The sequence below is a fragment of the Numida meleagris genome, chromosome Z (genome assembly GCF_002078875.1).
Source record: "Numida meleagris isolate 19003 breed g44 Domestic line chromosome Z, NumMel1.0, whole genome shotgun sequence".
NCBI lineage: Eukaryota > Metazoa > Chordata > Aves > Galliformes > Numididae > Numida > Numida meleagris.
The window spans coordinates 55623437-55630430 of record NC_034438.1 but is presented as its reverse complement, the minus strand read 5'-3'; the positions used below and the strand labels follow the sequence as shown (position 1 = coordinate 55630430).

Genomic DNA, 6994 nt, shown 5'->3' with positions numbered 1-6994 from the left:
TACCTGCTTTGTGGCCCTCCTCTGGACACTTTCAAGGACCTTTTGATATTGTGGAGACCAGAACTGCATACAGTATTCAAAGTGATGCCACATCCATGCTAAACATAGCAGGAGAATCACATCTTTTGACTGTCTGGTTATGCTGTCCTTAAGGCACCCTGAAATGCGATTTGACCCTTTGCCTGCCAGGGCACACTACTTATGTCAGCTGAGAAGACAAACTGGTTGTAGCTCTCTGCATGTGGAAATTGTTAGGCATTTCTTAGAAGAGGAAACATGTTTCACGGATCTGCTCATGAAATGCTGAGATATTTTTGGACAGTTTGCTAAGAGGAACTACAAAGTTTCCTCCTCTAAATCAATTTTCTGTACAGAAATCTTGAGAAAAACTTAGAATTCTATGATTTTGTATGATTCTATGATCTTAGACACAATGTTAAAGAAGGATGTATTATATTGAATTAACGTTCTGGACAATGCATATGTATTCCTATCTTAGATTCACCATGTACTACCTATGTTACCTTCAGTGATTAATTTGGTACCCTCTTGCTTTCACTCTCTTGGTCTTCTACTGATGTGCAAAAGACCTCTACGATCATGACTGTCTCATCCAGCTATGTAGAATCTATGTCTCAGGTAGGACTTGGAGACTTTAGGAGACTCCTAAAATGAAGTCTCCTGTACTGCAGGCAATCACAGATGAGGCACTTTGAGAATTCACAGTATGTATTTTTCTGTACAGTAGTGGAAAATGATAAAAAACAACGCAGAGCATGAGGGCAAAGTCAGCATTTTCCCACAGATTCTGACATGTTAGTGCACAAACTACTTCTAACTTTCAGAGATTTTTCTACATATAGTTTTTCACTCCTGTATAGATAAACAAATTGGAAGGGGTGAAGAGTATTCAGAAATGTTCTTCCAGTGCACCCATTCAGCTATAGCAGCATGATCTCATTCTGAAGTCCAGAGGGTCCTGTATAGTCTGTGGTAAAAAAGAAAGAAAGTATTTTTGGCTTGCCAGTTCTCAGCATTTCAAGGGAAGTATCAATACTTCAAGGATGGATGTGTCTTCCCTGAGACCTTTTTTTATGCTGATTGTACCCACTAGCAGATGGAATTGGTTACAGGGGCTGCCTTTTCTTCTTAACCGTCTCACAAGGCTCCTTTGGAGAGGTAAAAATTGTGGTTCCTTCCAGCAGTAGCTACTACTAATAGAGACAGATTGAAAACTGCTTTTTTAGAACCCGTCCTTGCTTTCAATCAAAGACGGGGACATTCATAAGGCCAAGGACAAAGCTTTTATCATGGTTTCCTTACAGAGCTAAGAACAAATATTCCCAGACTGTACATTTAAATAAACTTTGGAATACCACAAGTCAACTTTCCCCACGGTGGAAAGTGAAGGTGCTGTGGGAGCATGTGGTTCCACTCTGAATCTCGTGAGAACATCTATGCTCAGTTTGAAAATATGGACCTTGAAACACATGTGACTGAAAGCTCACCAGCGAGGGCACCCCTAACTTCTCTTAGATCCTTCACCAAAATTTTCTAATTCATAGAATCATAGAATCATAGAATTAGCTAGGTTGGAAAAGACCTACAAGAATCATCCAGTCCATCCATCCACCTACCACCAATAACCCCACTAAACCATGTCTCTCAATGCTCTATCTAAATGTTTCTTGGACACCTCCAGGGATGGTGACTCAACCACCTGCCTGGGCAGCCCATTCCAGTGCCTGACAACTTTTTCAGAAAGAGAATTTCCTAACGTCCAGCCTAAATCTCCCCTGGCACAACTTGAGGCCATTCCCTCTCATCCTGTCACTAGTTACAAGAGAGAAGAGGCCAACTCCCAGCTCACTACAACCTCCCTTCAGGTAGTTATAGAGAGTGATAAGGTCTCCCCTGAGCCTCCTCTTCTCCAGACTGAACAACCCCAGCTCCCTCAGCTGCTCCTCATAAGGCTTGTGCTCCAGACCCCTCACCAGCTTCGTCGCCCTCCTCTGAACACACTCCAAGGCCTCAATTTCTTTCTTGCAGTGAGGGGCCCAAAACTGGACACAGTACTCGAGGTGCGGCCTCACCAGTGCTGAGTACAGAGGGACAATGACTTCCCTACTCCTACTGGCAACACTGTTCCTGATACAAGCCAGGAAGCCATTGGCCTTCTTGGCCACCTGGGCACACTGCTGGCTCATGCTCAGCCAAGCATTGACCAATACCCCCAGGTTCGTTTCCTCCACACAACCATCCAGCCACTCTGCCACAAGCCTGTAGTGTTGCCTGGGGTTGTTGCAGCCAAAGTGCAGGACCTGGCACTTGGTCTTGTTGAACCTCATCCCATTGGCTTCAGCTCAAAGATCCAGCCTGTCCAGATCTCTCTGTAGGGTCTCGCTACCCTCAGGCAGGTCGACACTTCCTGCCGGCTTGGTGTCGTCTGCAAACTTAATGAGGGTGCTCTCAATGCCCTCATCCAGATCATCAATAAAGATATTGAAAAGGACAGGCCCCAGCACCAACCCCTGGGGAACACCACTCGTGACCGGTCACCAGCTGGATTTAACTCCATTCACCACCACTCTCTGGGCCTGGCCCTCCAGCCAGCTCCTCACCCAGCAAAGAGTGTACCTGTCCAAGCCTCGGGCTGCCAGTTTCTCCAGGAGAATACTGTGGGAGACAGTGTCAAAGGCTTTGCTGAAGTCTAGGTAGACCACATCAACAGCCTTTCCCTCATCCACCAGATGGGTCACTCGATCATAGAAGGAGATCAGGTTGGTCAAGCAGGACCTGCCCTTCACAAACCCATGCTGGCTGGGCCTGATCCCCTGGTTGTCCTGCAAATGCCGCGTGATCTCCCTCAAGACAATCTGCTCCATAACCTTCCCTGGCACTGAGGTTGGGCTGACAGGCTTGTAGTTCCCTGGATCCTGCTTACGACCCTTCCTGTAGATGGGAGTCACATTGGCAAGTCTCCAGTCTTCTGGGACCTCTCCAGTTGACCAGGAACGCTGATAGATGATGGAAAGCGGCTTGGCTATCTCCTCTGCCAGCTCCCTCAGTATTCTCGGGTGGATCTTGTCTGGCCCCATGGACTTGTGGCAGTCCAGGTGGAGTAGTAGGTCTCTGACCGTTTCCTCCTGAATCATGGGGGGTTTATTCAGCTCCCCATCCGAGACTTCCAGGTCAGAGAGTAAAGTACTCTGAGGACAACTGGTCTGGCTTTTAAAGACAGATGTAAAGAAGGAATGTCCTGAAAGTAATTCCTTAAGTATAACAAACATATGGAAAAAGTAACAGGCATTTGTAATTCTCTTGGTGCACAGGGACAGGATGCTCCTTTTATAATGAGACCTCTGCTGGCTTCTGTGGACATTTATTCTCATCACTATTTCCTGGAAATATAGTAACATCAGTGGGGTTTTCTTTTGGAAGAACTGGTGACTATAATTCAGCTTTGAATCAGGTATCTCCTGTTCATGGCACTTTTCTGCATGCTAGAATTCTTAGAAGCAGAGTCTTCCAGTGATTTTTTCTGGTCTTTAGTGTACTTGAATGAAACTCTAAATGTAAAACAAAAAAAACCCTGAGCAATCAAATAAAAAAAAAAAACCTAACCAAAACCCTGACAGAACCAAACAAGCCCGAAAATAAGCTAGTACACGTGTGATGCTAAGTAAGAAACTGTTTGAAAATTAGGGTCTGAAGATTTAATTTGATATCTGCTAATTGCTGGTCTTCCACATGAAGAAATTGTTTTTTCTGAAGGTCAGAGAGTAGCCTATTGTTGACAAAATACAAAAATGTCACAAAAGAGAATGGAATGCCTGAACTCCTTCAGTGAACGTATGGGAGATATATATATTTTAAGTTGGTCCTCATTTATGTGGGAGGATAGAAATAGATGTTGTGTACCTTGACTTCTGCAAGGTGTTTGACACCATCTCCCATTACATCCTTGCTATGAAACTTTGAAAGTGTGGGATAGATGAGTGGATGATGAGGTGGATTGAGAACTGGCTGACTGGCATTGCTCAGAGGGTTGTCATAAGCAGCACAGAGTCTGGTTGGAGGCCTATAACTAATGGTGTTCCCCAGGGGTCAGTGCTGCATCCGGTCTTCTTCAGCATCTTCATCAGTGACCTGGATGAAGGGATTGAGTCCACCCTCAGCACATTTGCTGATGACACAAAGTTCAGAGGAGTGGCGGACATATCAGAAGGCTGTGCTGCCATTCAGCAAGACATGGACAGACTAGAGAGTTGGGCAGGGAGGAATCTGATGTGGTTTAACAAGAGCAAGTGTACAGTCTTGCACCTGGGGAGAAATTGCCACATGTTTCAGAACAGGTTAGGGAGAGGAGCTCTGCAGAGAAGGTCTTGGGTGTTCTGGTGGGTAAAAGTTGGCCAGGAGCCAGCAGTGTGTCCTTGTGGCGTGGGATGCCCTAGGGTGCCCTGGGGTACATTAAAGTGAGAGTGGCCAGCAGGTCAGGGGAGGTGATCCTCCCCCTCTACTGTCCCCTGGCGAGGCCGCATGTAGAACAGTGTGTCCAGCTCAGGGCTTTCTGGTTCAAAAAATACAGGGATCTCCCTGAAGGAGTCCAGTTGAGGGCCACAAAAATGATGAGGGGCCTTGAGCATCTCTTGTATGAGGAAAGGCTGAGTAACCTGGGTCTCCTAAACTGGGGAAAAGAAGACTGAGAGGGGATCTGATAAATGTTTATAAATATCTAAAGGGAGGTGGGAGGAAAATGGATGATAGGACAAGGATTAATGATCTAAAACTTGAACATAGGAAGTTCCATACAAACAGACAGAACTTCTTTATGGTGAAGGTGATGGAGCACTGGAACAGGCTGCCCAGAGAGGTTGTGGAGTCTCCTTTTGTGGATTCCATTCCAACCCCTGCAATTCTGTGACTCTGTGATTCTGTAAAGATTTTAACATGCCAAGAGATGCAGACCTGGGATTAGCTACAGAAGAATAGTGCAGAGAAGGAGAACACAGAAGAAGGGAACTATTTCTCAGAAGGCTTTATATAAAGCATTAAAATGCAGCTGTCTTCAGGAACTTGAGAAGGCACTTTCTGGTTCTGGCCAGTCCTGCCATTTCTGTGTTTTTAATGTTTTCCAGATTATTTATGAGCATGCTGCTTTACTGCTGCAAATATGTGCGTTTTGTAAAACACTCAAGGGCAGAACAAGGAAGCCACTGGTTTCAGTAACACAGTATGATCTTCATATCCTGCTGAGTTTGCCAGTTTTTTCTGAGGAAAACCAGTCCTACAGAATCTGGCCAGTTGCCCAGCAGCATTCACATAAACTTCCAAAGAAGTCATTTACTTTCACACCACACTAAGTCTTCCATCCCTATCGTATCTTTCATATTTGAATTTTCAGTTATTCTTTCTTGATTTTCCACTCAGATGTAAAGATAAGTAATCCATTATACACCTTGGTGGGAACTCACAATAACTAACAACTTCACAAAGTGGGTAAACAGTCTCACCTTCATTAGCTTTGAGTTCAACTACGAACAGTTGAATGGACCAGAAATTATACGCTGGCCTGCCCACAGAAGTATAATAAAAAAATGACAAACATAATCAAAATTTCTCAATAGAGGTATCTTTTTTTTTTAGTATTTACGTATGTGACAGGCTTTGACTGTTTGCAGCTAGAGGTTTTACACGTCAGCAAGCTCAAATTTAGTGGATGAAAAATGATTCGAGCACTCAGGATATACAGAACCAAGAAAAACTTGTTATTGCATCCTCATTCATGAATAAACAAATAATAGTCATCTATTTTTTAAGCAGATAATCTGAAAATATGAAAATCTGTTCCAACTCAGGCACATTAAAAGCCAAAGAACCAGAGTTTATAGATGTTGTGTAAAGTTACCAGATCTTTACAGTTAAAATCTTTCATTATTCTTTTCCACTCATTTTGCAGATTTAGAAGGCTTATGGATATCAGTATTAACAGTTCAATTTAACTTGATTTCTATGTCTACGTGAGATACGGTGAAGACAAGTAACAAAGCTGACCTTACTGCATTGTGGAAGACCTGCCCAGGTAGCATCAAGAAAAGGCCAAATCTCTGAAAATACCACATTCCCTAGGTGGGTTTTATTTAGAGAGTGTAAAAGAAAATAAAAAGAAGAAAAAAATATCTTTACCAGAACATTTAGACATCAGGCTCGGACCTTCAGTTGTCTTGTCTGCTTTTTTAAAACATTCTTGACCAAAAAAAAAAAAAAGGAAAATTAATAATTCACATGCTGTGTTAATAGCTGTGTTAATAGCTGAGTTAAAACCTTTAACTAGTTGATGTTAGGAAACTGTCTAAAACATCTTATGCCTTCTTTAATTTCAGCTGATGATGGTGAAGTACAGGGAAATACCTTAATGGAGTGCAGTGCTACCAATTATCTGACAGTGTATTGTCAGCTAATCAGAAATCAGGGCACAGGTTTGTATCTCCTGTGTGAAACTCATCATTTACATCTTTATGATTCAGAAATGAATGCCTTGGAGCTCACAAGCCTGTGAGCAAGACAGCTGCTGAGCTGACAGCGAGTGTTCGTCTTCCTCCTCTGTCCTGCTGTGGCTGTCTCCGGACTCACAGCAAAAGAGCCTGCGTAGTATGGCTGCTCTCGGGCCCACTTCCAAAGCTTTCTGGGTAAGCAGCCACAACCATCCCTCCTGCTGGGGGAGTTTGGTCTGCACCATGCCAACCTGGGGCCCTGAGCCAGCCCCAGCTGGGCGGGGTGGCAGCTCACTTTGGGGCCCTTTGTGACCCATCCCTGTGACATCTAGGGATAGCTGACATCGACATTGAGGCCCCACAGTGTCCGGCAGGACAGTGAGGGGACAGGGCAGGAGTGTGTGGGTCTGGCGAGGAGCCCCCCGCGCGCAGCCCACGTCATTTCCCTCTACCCCCGGCAGTCCTGTGGCTGCCCCCTACCCACCCTCACCCTTTATCCG

General features: G+C 44.6%; 1 long non-coding RNA gene across 1 annotated transcript; it reads right to left on the bottom strand.

Moving 5' to 3' along the window:
* Positions 520 to 6718, bottom strand: LOC110390004. The gene is made up of 3 exons (XR_002433491.1): positions 6634 to 6718; positions 6187 to 6246; positions 520 to 988 (listed from the first exon to the last, which is right to left on the bottom strand). It is a non-coding gene; the product is annotated as an uncharacterized LOC110390004 (long non-coding RNA).